The following is an 18321-nucleotide window of genomic DNA, read 5'->3' as shown; positions in this document are numbered from 1 at the left end:
GAGTGTGAGTGAGTGTTTAGGATGTGGAATGCACTGCCTGAGAGTGTGAGCGAGTGTTTAGGATATAGAATGCAGTGCCGAGAGTGTGAGTGAGTGTTTAGGATCTGGAATGCACTGCCCGAGATTGTGAGTGAGAGTTTAGGATGTGGAATGAACTGCCTGAGAGTGTGAGTGAGTGTTTAGGATGTGGAATGCACTGCCTGAGATTGTGAGTGAGAGTTTAGGATGTGGAATGAACTGCCTGAGAGTGTGAGCGAGTGTTTAGGATCTGGAATGCACTGCCTGAGAGTGTGAGTTAGTGTTTAGGATCTGGAATGCACTGCCTGAGAGTATGAGTTAGTGTTTAGGATGTGGAATGAACTGCCTGAGAGTGTGAGTGAGTGTTTAGGATCTGGAATGCACTGCCTGAGAGTGTGAGTTAGTGTTTAGGATGTGGAATGAACTGCCTGAGAGTGTGAGTGAGTGTTTAGGATCTGGAATGCACTGCCTGAGAGTGTGAGTTAGTGTTTAGGATCTGGAATGCAATGCCTGAGAGTATGAGTTAGTGTTTAGGATGTGGAATGAACTGCCTGAGAGTGTGAGTGAGTGTTTAGGATCTGGAATGCACTGCCTGAGAGTGTGAGCGAGTGTTTAGGATATGGAATGCAGTGCCCGAGAGTGTGAGTGCGTGTTTAGGATGTGGAATGCACTGCTTGAGAGTGTGAGTGAGTGTTTAGGATGTGGAATGAACTGCCTGAGAGTGTGAGTGAGTGTTTAGGACCTGGAATGCACTGCCTGAGAGTGTGAGCGAGTGTTTAGGATATGGAATGCAGTGCCCGAGAGTGTGAGTGAGTGTTTAGGATGTGGAATGCACTGCTTGAGAGTGTGAGTGAGTGTTTAGGATGTGGAATGAACTGCCTGAGAGTGTGAGTGAGTGTTTAGGACCTGGAATGCACTGCCTGAGAGTGTGAGTGCGTGTTTAGGATGTGGAATGCACTGCTTGAGAGTGTGAGTGAGTGTTTAGGATGTGGAATGCACTGCCTGAGAGTGTGAGCGAGTGTTTAGGATATAGAATGCAGTGCCGAGAGTGTGAGTGAGTGTTTAGGATCTGGAATGCACTGCCCGAGATTGTGAGTGAGAGTTTAGGATGTGGAATGCACTGCCTGAGAGTGTGAGTGAGTGTTTAGGATCTGGAATGCACTGCCCGTGAGTGTGAGTGAGTGTTTAGGATGTGGAATGCACTGCCTGAGAGTGTGAGTGAGTGTTTAGGATCTGGAATGCACTGCCCGAGAGTGTGAGTGAGTGTTTAGGATCTGGAATGCACTGCCTGAGAGTGTGAGTTAGTGTTTAGGATCTGGAATGCACTGCCTGAGAGTGTGAGTGAGTGTTTAGGATCTGGAATGCACTGCCTGAGAGTGTGAGTTAGTGTTTAGGATGTGGAATGAACTGCCTGAGAGTGTGAGTGAGTGTTTAGGATCTGGAATGCACTGCCTGAGAATGTGAGTTAGTGTTTAGGATGTGGAATGCACTGCCTGAGAGTGTGAGTGAGTGTTTAGGATCTGGAATGCACTGCCCGAGAGTGTGAGTGAGTGTTTAGGATCTGGAATGCACTGCCTGAGAGTGTGAGTTAGTGTTTAGGATCTGGAATGCACTGCCTGAGAGTGTGAGTGAGTGTTTAGGATCTGGAATGCACTGCCTGAGAGTGTGAGTTAGTGTTTAGGATGTGGAATGAACTGCCTGAGAGTGTGAGTGAGTGTTTAGGATCTGGAATGCACTGCCTGAGAGTGTGAGTGAGTGTTTAGGATGTGGAATGCACTGCCCGAGAGTGTGAGTGAGAGTTTAGGATGTGGAATGCACTGCCCCAGAGTGTGAGTGAGTGTTTAGGACCTGGAATGCACTGCCTGAGAGTGTGAGCGAGTGTTTAGGATATGGAATGCAGTGCCCGAGAGTGTGAGTGAGAGTTTAGGATGTGGAATGCACTGCCCCAGAGTGTGAGTGAGTGTTTAGGACCTGGAATGCACTGCCTGAGAGTGTGAGCGAGTGTTTAGGATATGGAATGCAGTGCCCGAGAGTGTGAGTGCGTGTTTAGGATGTGGAATGCACTGCTTGAGAGTGTGAGTGAGTGTTTAGGATGTGGAATGCACTGCCTGAGAGTGTGAGCGAGTGTTTAGGATATAGAATGCAGTGCCGAGAGTGTGAGTGAGTGTTTAGGATCTGGAATGCACTGCCCGAGATTGTGAGTGAGAGTTTAGGATGTGGAATGAACTGCCTGAGAGTGTGAGTGAGTGTTTAGGATGTGGAATGCACTGCCTGAGATTGTGAGTGAGAGTTTAGGATGTGGAATGAACTGCCTGAGAGTGTGAGTTAGTGTTTAGGATGTGGAATGCACTGCCTGAGAGTGTGAGTTAGTGTTTAGGATCTGGAATGCACTGCCTGAGAGTATGAGTTAGTGTTTAGGATGTGGAATGAACTGCCTGAGAGTGTGAGTGAGTGTTTAGGATCTGGAATGCACTGCCTGAGAGTGTGAGTGAGTGTTTAGGATGTGGAATGCACTGCCTGAGAGTGTGAGTGAGTGTTTAGGATCTGGAATGCACTGCCCGAGAGTGTGAGTGAGTGTTTAGGATCTGGAATGCACTGCCTGAGAGTGTGAGTTAGTGTTTAGGATCTGGAATGCACTGCCTGAGAGTGTGAGTGAGTGTTTAGGATCTGGAATGCACTGCCTGAGAGTGTGAGTTAGTGTTTAGGATGTGGAATGAACTGCCTGAGAGTGTGAGTGAGTGTTTAGGATCTGGAATGCACTGCCTGAGAATGTGAGTTAGTGTTTAGGATGTGCAATGCACTGCCTGAGAGTGTGAGTGAGTGTTTAGGATCTGGAATGCACTGCCCGAGAGTGTGAGTGAGTGTTTAGGATCTGGAATGCACTGCCTGAGAGTGTGAGTTAGTGTTTAGGATCTGGAATGCACTGCCTGAGAGTGTGAGTGAGTGTTTAGGATCTGGAATGCACTGCCTGAGAGTGTGAGTTAGTGTTTAGGATGTGGAATGAACTGCCTGAGAGTGTGAGTGAGTGTTTAGGATCTGGAATGCACTGCCTGAGAGTGTGAGTGAGTGTTTAGGATGTGGAATGCACTGCCCGAGAGTGTGAGTGAGAGTTTAGGATGTGGAATGCACTGCCCCAGAGTGTGAGTGAGTGTTTAGGACCTGGAATGCACTGCCTGAGAGTGTGAGCGAGTGTTTAGGATATGGAATGCAGTGCCCGAGAGTGTGAGTGAGAGTTTAGGATGTGGAATGCACTGCCCCAGAGTGTGAGTGAGTGTTTAGGACCTGGAATGCACTGCCTGAGAGTGTGAGCGAGTGTTTAGGATATGGAATGCAGTGCCCGAGAGTGTGAGTGCGTGTTTAGGATGTGGAATGCACTGCTTGAGAGTGTGAGTGAGTGTTTAGGATGTGGAATGCACTGCCTGAGAGTGTGAGCGAGTGTTTAGGATATAGAATGCAGTGCCGAGAGTGTGAGTGAGTGTTTAGGATCTGGAATGCACTGCCCGAGATTGTGAGTGAGAGTTTAGGATGTGGAATGAACTGCCTGAGAGTGTGAGTGAGTGTTTAGGATGTGGAATGCACTGCCTGAGATTGTGAGTGAGAGTTTAGGATGTGGAATGAACTGCCTGAGAGTGTGAGTTAGTGTTTAGGATGTGGAATGCACTGCCTGAGAGTGTGAGTTAGTGTTTAGGATCTGGAATGCACTGCCTGAGAGTATGAGTTAGTGTTTAGGATGTGGAATGAACTGCCTGAGAGTGTGAGTGAGTGTTTAGGATCTGGAATGCACTGCCTGAGAGTGTGAGTTAGTGTTTAGGATGTGGAATGAACTGCCTGAGAGTGTGAGTGAGTGTTTAGGATCTGGAATGCACTGCCTGAGAGTGTGAGTTAGTGTTTAGGATCTGGAATGCAATGCCTGAGAGTATGAGTTAGTGTTTAGGATGTGGAATGAACTGCCTGAGAGTGTGAGTGAGTGTTTAGGATCTGGAATGCACTGCCTGAGAGTGTGAGCGAGTGTTTAGGATATGGAATGCAGTGCCCGAGAGTGTGAGTGCGTGTTTAGGATGTGGAATGCACTGCTTGAGAGTGTGAGTGAGTGTTTAGGATGTGGAATGAACTGCCTGAGAGTGTGAGTGAGTGTTTAGGACCTGGAATGCACTGCCTGAGAGTGTGAGCGAGTGTTTAGGATATGGAATGCAGTGCCCGAGAGTGTGAGTGAGTGTTTAGGATGTGGAATGCACTGCTTGAGAGTGTGAGTGAGTGTTTAGGATGTGGAATGAACTGCCTGAGAGTGTGAGTGAGTGTTTAGGACCTGGAATGCACTGCCTGAGAGTGTGAGTGCGTGTTTAGGATGTGGAATGCACTGCTTGAGAGTGTGAGTGAGTGTTTAGGATGTGGAATGCACTGCCTGAGAGTGTGAGCGAGTGTTTAGGATATAGAATGCAGTGCCGAGAGTGTGAGTGAGTGTTTAGGATCTGGAATGCACTGCCCGAGATTGTGAGTGAGAGTTTAGGATGTGGAATGCACTGCCTGAGAGTGTGAGTGAGTGTTTAGGATCTGGAATGCACTGCCCGAGAGTGTGAGTGAGTGTTTAGGATGTGGAATGCACTGCCTGAGAGTGTGAGTGAGTGTTTAGGATCTGGAATGCACTGCCCGAGAGTGTGAGTGAGTGTTTAGGATCTGGAATGCACTTCCTGAGAGTGTGAGTTAGTGTTTAGGATCTGGAATGCACTGCCTGAGAGTGTGAGTGAGTGTTTAGGATCTGGAATGCACTGCCTGAGAGTGTGAGTTAGTGTTTAGGATGTGGAATGAACTGCCTGAGAGTGTGAGTGAGTGTTTAGGATCTGGAATGCACTGCCTGAGAGTGTGAGTTAGTGTTTAGGATGTGGAATGCACTGCCTGAGAGTGTGAGTGAGTGTTTAGGATGTGGAATGCACTGCCTGAGAGTGTGAGTGAGTGTTTAGGATCTGGAATGCACTGCCTGAGAGTGTGAGTTAGTGTTTAGGATGTGGAATGAACTGCCTGAGAGTGTGAGTGAGTGTTTAGGATCTGGAATGCACTGCCTGAGAGTGTGAGTTAGTGTTTAGGATGTGGAATGAACTGCCTGAGAGTGTGAGTGAGTGTTTAGGATCTGGAATGCACTGCCTGAGAGTGTGAGTTAGTGTTTAGGATCTGGAATGCACTGCCTGAGAGTGTGAGTTAGTGTTTAGGATGTGGAATGAACTGCCTGAGAGTGTGAATGAGTGTTTAGGATCTGGAATGCACTGCCTGAGAGTGTGAGTTAGTGTTTAGGATGTGGAATGAACTGCCTGAGAGTGTGAGTGAGTGTTTAGGATGTGGAATGCACTGCCTGAGAGTGTGAGTTAGTGTTTAGGATGTGGAATGCACTGCCTGAGAGTGTGAGTGAGTGTTTAGGATCTGGAATGCACTGCCTGAGAGTGTGAGTTAGTGTTTAGGATGTGGAATGCACTGCCTGAGAATGTGAATTAGTGTTTAGGATGTGGAATGCACTGCCCGAGAGTGTGAGTGAGTGTTTCGGATGTGGAATGCACTGCCTGAGAGTGTGAGTGAGTGTTTAGGATATGATTTGCACTGCCTGAGAGTGTGAGCGAGTGTTTAGGATCTGGAATGCACTGCCTGAGAGTGTGAGTGAGTGTTTAGGATATGGAATGCACTGCCTGAGAGTGTGAGTGAGTGTTTAGGATCTGGAATGCACTGCCTGAGAGTGTGAGTGAGTGTTTAGGATCTGGAATGCATTGCCTGAGAGTGTGAGTGAGTGTTTAGGATATGATTTGCACTGCCTGAGAGTGTGAGTGAGTGTTTAGGATATGGAATGCACTGCCTGAGAGTGTGAGTGAGTGTTTAGGATATGGAATGCACTGCCTGAGAGTGTGAGTGAGTGTTTAGGATATGGAATGCACTGCCTGAGAGTGTGAGTGAGTGTTTAGGATATGGAATGCACTGCCTGAGAGTGTGAGTGAGTGTTTAGGATATGGAATGCACTGCCTGAGATTGTGAGTGAGTGTTTAGGATATGGAATGCACTGCCTGAGAGTGTGAGTGAGTGTTTAGGATATGGAATGCACTGCCTGAGAGTGTGAGTGAGTGTTTAGGATGTGGAATGCACTGCCTGAGAGTGTGAGTGAGTGTTTAGGATCTGGAATGCACTGCCTGAGAATGTGAGTGAGTGTTTAGGATATGGAATGCACTGCCTGAGAGTGTGAGTGAGTGTTTAGGATATGGAATGCACTGCCTGAGAGTGTGAGTGAGTGTTTAGGATGTGGAATGCAGTTCCCGAGAGTGTGAGTGCGTGTTTAGGATGTGGAATGCACTGCCTGAGAGTGTGAGCGAGTGTTTAGGATGTGGAATGCAGTGCCCGAGAGTGTGAGTGAGTGTTTGGGATGTGGAATGCACTGCTTGAGAGTGTGCGTGAGTGTTTAGGATGTGGAATACACTGCTTGAGAGTGTGCGTGAGTGTTTAGGATTTGGAATGCACTGCCTGAGATTGTGAGTGAGTATTTAGGATGTGGAGTGCACTGCCTGAGAGTGTGAGCGAGTGTTTAGGATGTGGAATGCAGTGCCCGAGAGTGTGACTGAGTGTTTAGGATGTGGAATGCACTGCCTGAGAGTGTGAGTGAGTGTTTAGGATGTGGAATACACTGCTTGAGAGTGTGCGTGAGTGTTTAGGATTTGGAATGCACTGCCTGAGATTGTGAGTGAGTATTTAGGATGCGGAGTGCACTGCCTGAGAGTGTGAGTGAGTGTTTAGGATGTGGAATGCACTGCCTGAGAGTGTGAGCGAGTGTTTAGGATATAGAATGCAGTGCCGAGAGTGTGAGTGAGTGTTTAGGATCTGGAATGCACTGCCCGAGATTGTGAGTGAGAGTTTAGAATGTGGAATGCACTGCGTGAGAGTGTGAGTTAGTGTTTTGGATCTGGAATGAACTGCCTGAGAGTGTGAGTGAGTGTTTAGGATGTGGAATGCAGTGCCCGAGACTGTGAGTGAGTATTTAGGATGTGGAATGCACTGCCTGAGAGTATGAGTTAGTGTTTAGGATGTGGAATGCACTGCCCCAGAGTGTGAGTGAGTGTTTAGGATCTGGAATGCACTGCCTGAGAGTGTGAGTGAGTGTTTCGGTTGTGGAATGCACTGCCTGAGAGTGTGAGTTCGTGTTTAGGATCTGGAATGCACTGCCTGAGAATGTGAATTAGTGTTTAGGATGTGTAATGCACTGCCTGAGATTCTGAGTGAGTGTTAAGGATGTGGAATGCACAGCCCGAGAGTGTGAGTGAGTGTTTAGGATATGGAATGCACTGCCCGAGAGTGTGAGTGAGTGTTTAGGATGTGGAATGCAATGCGTGAGAGTGTGAGTGAGTGTTTAGGATGTGATTTGCACTGCCTGAGAGTGTGAGTGAGTGTTTAGGATCTGGAATGCACTGCCCGAGAGTGTGAGTGAGAGTTTAGGGTGTGGAATGCACTGCCCCAGAGTGTGAGTGAGAGTTTAGGATGTGGAATGCAATGCGTGAGAGTGTGAGCGAGTGTTTAGGATCTGGAATGCACTGCCTGAGACTGTGAGCGAGTGTTTAGGATCTGGAATGCACTGCCTGAGAGTGTGAGTGAATGTTTAGGATTTGGAATGCACTGCCTGAGAGTGTGAGTGAGTGTTTAGGTTCTGGAATGCACTGCCTGAGAGTGTGAGTGAGAGTTTAGGATGTGGAATGCACTGCCCCAGAGTGTGAGTGAGTGTTTAGGACCTGGAATGCACTGCCTGAGAGTGTGAGCGAGTGTTTAGGATGTGGAATGCAGTGCCCGAGAGTGTTAGTGCGTGTTTAGGATGTGGAATGCACTGCCTGAGATTGTGAGTGTATGTTTCGGATCTGGAATGCACTGCCTGAGAGTGTGAGTGAGAGTTTAGGATGTGGAATGCACTGCCCCAGAGTGTGAGTGAGTGTTTAGGACCTGGAATGCACTGCCTGAGAGTGTGAGCGAGTGTTTAGGATGTGGAATGCAGTGCCCGAGAGTGTGAGGGCGTGTTTAGGATGTGGAATGCACTGCTTGAGAGTGTGCGTGAGTGTTTAGGATGTGGAATGCACTGCCTGAGATTGTGAGTGTATGTTTAGGATCTGGAATGCACTGCCTGAGAGTGTGAGTGAGAGTTTAGGATGTGGAATGCACTGCCCCAGAGTGTGAGTGAGTGTTTAGGACCTGGAATGCACTGCCTGAGAGTGTGAGCGAGTGTTTAGGATCTGGAATGCAGTGCCCGAGAGTGTGAGTGCGTGTTTAGGATGTGGAATGCACTGCTTGAGAGTGTGAGTGAGTATTTAGGATGTGGAATGCACTGCTTGAGAGTGTGAGTGAGTGTTTAGGATGTGGAATGCACTGCCTGAGAGTGTGAGCGAGTGTTTAGGATATAGAATGCAGTGCCGAGAGTGTGAGTGAGTGTTTAGGATCTGGAATGCACTGCCCGAGATTGTGAGTGAGAGTTTAGGATGTGGAATGAACTGCCTGAGAGTGTGAGTGAGTGTTTAGGATGTGGAATGCACTGCCTGAGATTGTGAGCGAGTGTTTAGGATATAGAATGCAGTGCCGAGAGTGTGAGTGAGTGTTTAGGATCTGGAATGCACTGCCCGAGATTGTGAGTGAGTGTTTAGGATGTGGAATGCACTGCCTGAGAGTATGAGTTAGTGTTTAGGATGTGGAATGCACTGCCTGAGAGTATGAGTTAGTGTTTAGGATGTGGAATGAACTGCCTGAGAGTGTGAGTGAGAGTTTAGGATCTGGAATGCACTGCCTGAGAGTATGAGTTAGTGTTTAGGATGTGGAATGAACTGCCTGAGAGTGTGAGTGAGAGTTTAGGATCTGGAATGCACTGCCTGAGAGTATGAGTTAGTGTTTAGGATGTGGAATGCACTGCCTGAGAGTGTGAATGAGTGTTTAGGATATGGAATGCACTGCCTGAGAGTGTGAGCGAGTGTTTAGGATCTGGAATGCACTGCCTGAGAGTGTGAGTGAGTGTTTAGGATGTGGAATGCACTGCCCGAGAGTCTGAGTGAGTGTTTAGGATGTGGAATGCAGTGCCCGAGAGTGTGAGTAAGTGTTTAGGATGTGGAATGCACTGCTTGAGAGTGTGAGTGAGTGTTCAGGATGTGGAATGCACTGCCCGAGAGTCTGAGTGAGTGTTTAGGATGTGGAATGCAGTGCCCGAGAGTGTGAGTAAGTGTTTAGGATGTGGAATGCACTGCTTGAGAGTGTGAGTGAGTGTTCAGGATGTGGAATGCACTGCCTGAGAGTGTGAGCGAGTGTTTAGGATCTGGAATGCACTGCCTGAGAGTGTGAGTGAGTGTTTAGGATGTGGAATGCACTGCCCGAGAGTCTGAGTGAGTGTTTAGGATGTGGAATGCAGTGCCCGAGAGTGTGAGTAAGTGTTTAGGATGTGGAATGCACTGCTTGAGAGTGTGAGTGAGTGTTCAGGATGTGGAATGCACTGCCTGAGAGTGTGAGTGAGTGTTTAGGATCTGGAATGCACTGCCTGAGAGTGTGAGTGAGTGTTCAGGATGTGGAATGCACTGCCTGAGAGTGTGAGTGAGTGTTTAGGATGTGGAATGCACTGCCCGAGAGTCTGAGTGAGTGTTTAGGATGTGGAATGCAGTGCCCGAGAGTGTGAGTGAGTGTTTAGGATCTGGAATGCACTGCCTGAGAGTGTGAGTGAGTGTTCAGGATGTGGAATGCACTGCCTGAGAGTGTGAGTGAGTGTTTAGGATGTGGAATGCACTGCCCGAGAGTCTGAGTGAGTGTTTAGGATGTGGAATGCAGTGCCCGAGAGTGTGAGTGAGTGTTTAGGATGTGGAATGCACTGCTTGAGAGTGTGAGTGAGTGTTCAGGATGTGGAATGCACTGCTTGAGAGTGTGAGTGAGTGTTTAGGATGTGGAATGCACTGCCCGAGAGTCTGAGTGAGTGTTTAGGATGTGGAATGCACTGCTTGAGAGTGTGAGTGAGTGTTCAGGATGTGGAATGCACTGCCCGAGAGTCTGAGTGAGTGTTTAGGATGTGGAATGCACTGCCCGAGAGTCTGAGTGAGTGTTTAGGATGTGGAATGCACTGCCCGAGAGTCTGAGTGAGTGTTTAGGATGTGGAATGCACTGCTTGAGAGTGTGAGTGAGTCTTTAGGATGTGGAATGCACTGCCCGAGAGTCTGAGTGAGTGTTTAGGATGTGGAATGCACTGCCTGAGAGTGTGAGTGAGTGTTCAGGATGTGGAATGCACTGCCCGAGAGTCTGAGTGAGTGTTTAGGATGTGGAATGCACTGCCCGAGAGTCTGTGTGAGTGTTTAGGATGTGGAATGCACTGCTTGAGAGTGTGAGTGAGTGTTCAGGATGTGGAATGCACTGCTTGAGAGTGTGAGTGAGTGTTTAGGATGTGGAATGCACTGCCCGAGAGTCTGAGTGAGTGTTTAGGATGTGGAATGCACTGCTTGAGAGTGTGAGTGAGTGTTCAGGATGTGGAATGCACTGCCCGAGAGTGTGAGTGAGTGTTTAGGATGTGGAATGCACTGCTTGAGAGTGTGAGTGAGTGTTTAGGATGTGGAATGCACTGCCCGAGAGTCTGAGTGAGTGTTTAGGATGTGGAATGCACTGCCCGAGAGTGTGAGTGAGTGTTTAGGATGTGGAATGCACTGCTTGAGAGTGTGAGTGAGTGTTTAGGATGTGGAATGCACTGCCCGAGAGTCTGAGTAAGTGTTTAGGATGTGGAATGCACTGCTTGAGAGTGTGAGTGAGTGTTTAGGATGTGGAATGCACTGCCCGAGAGTCTGAGTGAGTGTTTAGGATGTGGAATGCAGTGCCCGAGAGTGTGAGTGAGTGTTTAGGATGTGGAATGCACTGCCCGAGAGTCTGAGTGAGTGTTTAGGATGTGGAATGCAGTGCCCGAGAGTGTGAGTGAGTGTTTAGGATGTGGAATGCACTGCTTGAGAGTGTGAGTGAGTGTTCAGGATGTGGAATGCACTGCCCCAGAGTGTGAGTTAGTGTTCAGGATGTGGAATGCACTGCCTGAGAGTGTGAGTTAGTGTTTAGGATGTGTAATGCACTGCCTGAGATTGTGAGTGAGTGTTAAGGATGTGGAATGCACAGCCCGAGAGTGTGAGTGAATGTTTAGGATGTGGAATGCACTGCCCGAGAGTGTGTAGTGAGTGTTTAGGATGTGGAATGCAATGCGTGAGAGTGTGAGTGAGTATTTAGGATGTGATTTGCACTGCCTGAGAGTGTGAGTGAGTGTTTAGGATCTGGAATGCACTGCCCGAGAGTGTGAGTGAGAGTTTAGGATGTGGAATGCAATGCGTGAGAGTGTGAGTGAGTGTTTAGGATGTGATTTGCACTGCCTGAGAGTGTGAGCGAGTGTTTAGGATCTGGAATGCACTGCCTGAGAGTGTGAGCGAGTGTTTAGGATATGGAATGCACTGCCCGAGAGTGTGAGTGAGTGTTTAGGATGTGGAATGCAATGCGTGAGAGTGTGAGTGAGTATTTAGGATGTGATTTGCACTGCCTGAGAGTGTGAGTGAGTGTTTAGGATCTGGAATGCACTGCCCGAGAGTGTGAGTGAGAGTTTAGGATGTGGAATGCAATGCGTGAGAGTGTGAGTGAGTGTTTAGGATGTGATTTGCACTGCCTGAGAGTGTGAGCGAGTGTTTAGGATCTGGAATGCACTGCCTGAGAGTGTGAGCGAGTGTTTAGGATCTGGAATGCACTGCCTGAGAGTGTGAGTGAATGTTTAGAATTTGGAATGCACTGCCTGAGAGTGTGAGTGAGTGTTTAGGTTCTGGAATGCACTGCCTGAGAGTGTGAGCGAGTGTTTAGGATGTGGAATGCACTGCCCCAGAGTGTGAGTGAGTGTTTAGGACCTGGAATGCACTGCCTGAGAGTGTGAGCGAGTGTTTAGGATGTGGAATGCAGTGCCCGAGAGTGTGAGTGCGTGTTTAGGATGTGGAATGCACTGCCTGAGATTGTGAGTGTATGTTTAGGATGTGGAATGCACTGCTTGAGAGTGTGCGTGAGTGTTTAGGATGTGGAATGCACTGCCTGAGATTGTGAGTGTATGTTTAGGATCTGGAATGCACTGCCCGAGAGTGTGAGTGAGAGTTTAGGATGTGGAATGCACTGCCCCAGAGTGTGAGTGAGTGTTTAGGACCTGGAATGCACTGCCTGAGAGTGTGAGCGAGTGTTTAGGATATGGAATGCAGTGCCCGAGAGTGTGAGTGAGAGTTTAGGATGTGGAATGCACTGCCCCAGAGTGTGAGTGAGTGTTTAGGACCTGGAATGCACTGCCTGAGAGTGTGAGCGAGTGTTTAGGATATGGAATGCAGTGCCCGAGAGTGTGAGTGCGTGTTTAGGGTGTGGAATGCACTGCTTGAGAGTGTGAGTGAGTGTTTAGGATGTGGAATGCACTGCCTGAGAGTGTGAGCGAGTGTTTAGGATATAGAATGCAGTGCCGAGAGTGTGAGTGAGTGTTTAGGATCTGGAATGCACTGCCCGAGATTGTGAGTGAGAGTTTAGGATGTGGAATGAACTGCCTGAGAGTGTGAGTGAGTGTTTAGGATGTGGAATGCACTGCCTGAGATTGTGAGTGAGAGTTTAGGATGTGGAATGAACTGCCTGAGAGTGTGAGTGAGTGTTTAGGATCTGGAATGCACTGCCTGAGAGTGTGAGTTAGTGTTTAGGATCTGGAATGCACTGCCTGAGAGTATGAGTTAGTGTTTAGGATGTGGAATGAACTGCCTGAGAGTGTGAGTGAGTGTTTAGGATCTGGAATGCACTGCCTGAGAGTGTGAGTTAGTGTTTAGGATGTGGAATGAACTGCCTGAGAGTGTGAGTGAGTGTTTAGGATCTGGAATGCACTGCCTGAGAGTGTGAGTTAGTGTTTAGGATCTGGAATGCACTGCCTGAGAGTATGAGTTAGTGTTTAGGATGTGGAATGAACTGCCTGAGAGTGTGAGTGAGTGTTTAGGATCTGGAATGCACTGCCTGAGAGTGTGAGCGAGTGTTTAGGATATGGAATGCAGTGCCCGAGAGTGTGAGTGCGTGTTTAGGATGTGGAATGCACTGCTTGAGAGTGTGAGTGAGTGTTTAGGATGTGGAATGAACTGCCTGAGAGTGTGAGTGAGTGTTTAGGACCTGGAATGCACTGCCTGAGAGTGTGAGCGAGTGTTTAGGATATGGAATGCAGTGCCCGAGAGTGTGAGTGAGTGTTTAGGATGTGGAATGCACTGCTTGAGAGTGTGAGTGAGTGTTTAGGATGTGGAATGAACTGCCTGAGAGTGTGAGTGAGTGTTTAGGACCTGGAATGCACTGCCTGAGAGTGTGAGTGCGTGTTTAGGATGTGGAATGCACTGCTTGAGAGTGTGAGTGAGTGTTTAGGATGTGGAATGCACTGCCTGAGAGTGTGAGCGAGTGTTTAGGATATAGAATGCAGTGCCGAGAGTGTGAGTGAGTGTTTAGGATCTGGAATGCACTGCCCGAGATTGTGAGTGAGAGTTTAGGATGTGGAATGCACTGCCTGAGAGTGTGAGTGAGTGTTTAGGATCTGGAATGCACTGCCCGAGAGTGTGAGTGAGTGTTTAGGATGTGGAATGCACTGCCTGAGAGTGTGAGTGAGTGTTTAGGATCTGGAATGCACTGCCCGAGAGTGTGAGTGAGTGTTTAGGATTTGGAATGCACTGCCTGAGAGTGTGAGTTAGTGTTTAGGATCTGGAATGCACTGCCTGAGAGTGTGAGTGAGTGTTTAGGATCTGGAATGCACTGCCTGAGAGTGTGAGTTAGTGTTTAGGATGTGGAATGAACTGCCTGAGAGTGTGAGTGAGTGTTTAGGATCTGGAATGCACTGCCTGAGAGTGTGAGTTAGTGTTTAGGATGTGGAATGCACTGCCTGAGAGTGTGAGTGAGTGTTTAGGATCTGGAATGCACTGCCTGAGAGTGTGAGTTAGTGTTTAGGATGTGGAATGAACTGCCTGAGAGTGTGAGTGAGTGTTTAGGATCTGGAATGCACTGCCTGAGAGTGTGAGTTAGTGTTTAGGATCTGGAATGCACTGCCTGAGAGTGTGAGTTAGTGTTTAGGATGTGGAATGAACTGCCTGAGAGTGTGAGTGAGTGTTTAGGATCTGGAATGCACTGCCTGAGAGTGTGAGTTAGTGTTTAGGATGTGGAATGAACTGCCTGAGAGTGTGAGTGAGTGTTTAGGATGTGGAATGCACTGCCTGAGAGTGTGAGTTAGTGTTTAGGATCTGGAATGCACTGCCTGAGAGTGTGAGTTAGTGTTTAGGATCTGGAATGCACTGCCTGAGAGTATGAGTTAGTGTTTAGGATGTGGAATGAACTGCCTGAGAGTGTGAGTGAGTGTTTAGGATCTGGAATGCACTGCCTGAGAGTGTGAGTTAGTGTTTAGGATGTGGAATGAACTGCCTGAGAGTGTGAGTGAGTGTTTAGGATCTGGAATGCACTGCCTGAGAGTGTGAGTTAGTGTTTAGGATCTGGAATGCACTGCCTGAGAGTATGAGTTAGTGTTTAGGATGTGGAATGAACTGCCTGAGAGTGTGAGTGAGTGTTTAGGATCTGGAATGCACTGCCTGAGAGTGTGAGCGAGTGTTTAGGATATGGAATGCAGTGCCCGAGAGTGTGAGTGCGTGTTTAGGATGTGGAATGCACTGCTTGAGAGTGTGAGTGAGTGTTTAGGATGTGGAATGAACTGCCTGAGAGTGTGAGTGAGTGTTTAGGACCTGGAATGCACTGCCTGAGAGTGTGAGCGAGTGTTTAGGATATGGAATGCAGTGCCCGAGAGTGTGAGTGAGTGTTTAGGATGTGGAATGCACTGCTTGAGAGTGTGAGTGAGTGTTTAGGATGTGGAATGAACTGCCTGAGAGTGTGATTGAGTGTTTAGGACCTGGAATGCACTGCCTGAGAGTGTGAGTGCGTGTTTAGGATGTGGAATGCACTGCTTGAGAGTGTGAGTGAGTGTTTAGGATGTGGAATGCACTGCCTGAGAGTGTGAGCGAGTGTTTAGGATATAGAATGCAGTGCCGAGAGTGTGAGTGAGTGTTTAGGATCTGGAATGCACTGCCCGAGATTGTGAGTGAGAGTTTAGGATGTGGAATGCACTGCCTGAGAGTGTGAGTGAGTGTTTAGGATCTGGAATGCACTGCCCGAGAGTGTGAGTGAGTGTTTAGGATGTGGAATGCACTGCCTGAGAGTGTGAGTGAGTGTTTAGGATCTGGAATGCACTGCCCGAGAGTGTGAGTGAGTGTTTAGGATTTGGAATGCACTGCCTGAGAGTGTGAGTTAGTGTTTAGGATCTGGAATGCACTGCCTGAGAGTGTGAGTGAGTGTTTAGGATCTGGAATGCACTGCCTGAGAGTGTGAGTTAGTGTTTAGGATGTGGAATGAACTGCCTGAGAGTGTGAGTGAGTGTTTAGGATCTGGAATGCACTGCCTGAGAGTGTGAGTTAGTGTTTAGGATGTGGAATGCACAGCCTGAGAGTGTGAGTGAGTGTTTAGGATCTGGAATGCACTGCCTGAGAGTGTGAGTTAGTGTTTAGGATGTGGAATGAACTGCCTGAGAGTGTGAGTGAGTGTTTAGGATCTGGAATGCACTGCCTGAGAGTGTGAGTTAGTGTTTAGGATCTGGAATGCACTGCCTGAGAGTGTGAGTTAGTGTTTAGGATGTGGAATGAACTGCCTGAGAGTGTGAGTGAGTGTTTAGGATCTGGAATGCACTGCCTGAGAGTGTGAGTTAGTGTTTAGGATGTGGAATGAACTGCCTGAGAGTGTGAGTGAGTGTTTAGGATGTGGAATGCACTGCCTGAGAGTGTGAGTTAGTGTTTAGGATGTGGAATGCACTGCCTGAGAGTGTGAGTTAGTTTTTAGGATGTGGAATGAACTGCCTGAGAGTGTGAGTGAGTGTTTAGGATGTGGAATGCACTGCCTGAGAGTGTGAGTTAGTGTTTAGGATGTGGAATGCACTGCCTGAGAGTGTGAGTGAGTGTTTAGGATGTGGAATGCACTGCCTGAGAATGTGTATTAGTGTTTAGGATGTGGAATGCACTGCCCGAGAGTGTGAGTTAGTGTTTAGGATGTGGAATGCACTGCCTGAGAGTGTGAGTTAGTGTTTAGGATGTGGAATGCACTGCCTGAGAATGTGAATTAGTGTTTAGGATGTGGAATGCACTGCCCGAGAGTGTGAGTGAGTGTTTCGGATGTGGAATGCACTGCCTGAGAGTGTGAGTGAGTGTTTAGGATATGATTTGCACTGCCTGAGAGTGTGAGCGAGTGTTTAGGATCTGGAATGCACTGCCTGAGAGTGTGAGTGAGTGTTTAGGATATGGAATGCACTGCCTGAGAGTGTGAGAGAGTGTTTAGGATCTGGAATGCACTGCCTGAGAGTGTGAGTGAGTGTTTAGGATCTGGAATGCACTGCCTGAGAGTGTGAGTGAGTGTTTAGGATATGATTTGCACTGCCTGAGAGTGTGAGTGAGTGTTTAGGATATGGAATGCACTGCCTGAGAGTGTGAGTGAGTGTTTAGGATATGGAATGCACTGCCTGAGAGTGTGAGTGAGTGTTTAGGATATGGAATGCACTGCCTGAGAGGGTGAGTGAGTGTTTAGGATATGGAATGCACTGCCTGAGAGTGTGAGTGAGTGTTTAGGATATGGAATGCACTGCCTGAGAGTGTGAGTGAGTGTTTAGGATATGGAATGCACTGCCTGAGAGTGTGAGTGAGTGTTTAGGATGTGGAATGCACTGCCTGAGAGTGTGAGTGAGTGTTTAGGATGTGGAATGCACTGCCTGAGAGTGTGAGTGAGTGTTTAGGATCTGGAATGCACTGCCTGAGAGTGTGAGTGAGTGTTTAGGATATGGAATGCACTGCCTGAGAGTGTGAGTGAGTGTTTAGGATATGGAATGCACTGCCTGAGAGTGCGAGGGAGTGTTTAGGATGTGGAATGCACTGCCTGAGAGTGTGAGTGAGTGTTTAGGATCTGGAATGCACTGCCTGAGAGTGTGAGTGAGTGTTTAGGATATGGAATGCACTGCCTGAGAGTGTGAGTGAGTGTTTAGGATCTGGAATGCACTGCCTGAGAGTATGAGTTAGTGTTTAGGATGTGGAATGAACTGCCTGAGAGTGTGAGTGAGTGTTTAGGATCTGGAATGCACTGCCTGAGAGTGTGAGTGAGTGTTTAGGATATGGAATGCACTGCCTGAGAGTGTGAGTGAGTGTTTAGGATATGATTTGCACTGCCTGAGAGTGTGAGTGAGTGTTTAGGATATGGAATGCACTGCCTGAGAGTGTGAGTGAGTGTTTAGGATGTGGAATGCACTGCCTGAGAGTGTGAGTGAGTGTTTAGGATATGGAATGCACTGCCTGAGAGTGTGAGTGAGTGTTTAGGATCTGGAATGCACTGCCTGAGAGTATGAGTTAGTGTTTAGGATGTGGAATGAACTGCCTGAGAGTGTGAGTTAGTGTTTAGGATGTGGAATGTACTGCCTGAGAGTGTGAGTGAGTGTTTAGGATCTGGAATGCACTGCCTGAGAGTGTGAGTTAGTGTTTAGGATGTGGAATGCACTGCCTGAGAATGTGAATTAGTGTTTAGGATGTGGAATGCACTGCCCGAGAGTGTGAGTGAGTGTTTAGGATGTGGAATGCACTGCCTGAGAGTGTGAGTGAGTGTTTAGGATATGATTTGCACTGCCTGAGAGTGTGAGTGAGTGTTTAGGATCTGGAATGCACTGCCTGAGAGTGTGAGTTAGTGTTTAGGATGTGGAATGCACTGCCTGAGAATGTGAATTAGTGTTTAGGATGTGGAATGCACTGCCCGAGAGTGTGAGTGAGTGTTTAGGATATGGAATGCACTGCCTGAGAGTGTGAGTGAGTGTTTAGGATGTGGAATGCACTGCCTGAGAGTATGAGTTAGTGTTTAGGATGTGGAATGAACTGCCTGAGAGTGTGAGTTAGTGTTTAGGATGTGGAATGCACTGCCTGAGAGTGTGAGTGAGTGTTTAGGATATGGAATGCACTGCCTGAGAGTGTGAGTGAGTGTTTAGGATGTGGAATGCACTGCCTGAGAGTATGAGTTAGTGTTTAGGATGTGGAATGAACTGCCTGAGAGTGTGAGTTAGTGTTTAGGATGTGGAATGCACTGCCTGAGAGTGTGAGTGAGTGTTTAGGATATGATTTGCACTGCCTGAGAGTGTGAGTGAGTGTTTAGGATCTGGAATGCACTGCCTGAGAGTGTGAGTGAGTGTTTAGGATGTGGAATGCACTGCCTGAGAGT

The sequence above is a fragment of the Heterodontus francisci genome, chromosome 19, assembly GCF_036365525.1.
Source record: "Heterodontus francisci isolate sHetFra1 chromosome 19, sHetFra1.hap1, whole genome shotgun sequence".
Classification (NCBI taxonomy): Eukaryota; Metazoa; Chordata; class Chondrichthyes; order Heterodontiformes; family Heterodontidae; genus Heterodontus; species Heterodontus francisci.
This window is presented reverse-complemented; position numbering follows the sequence as displayed.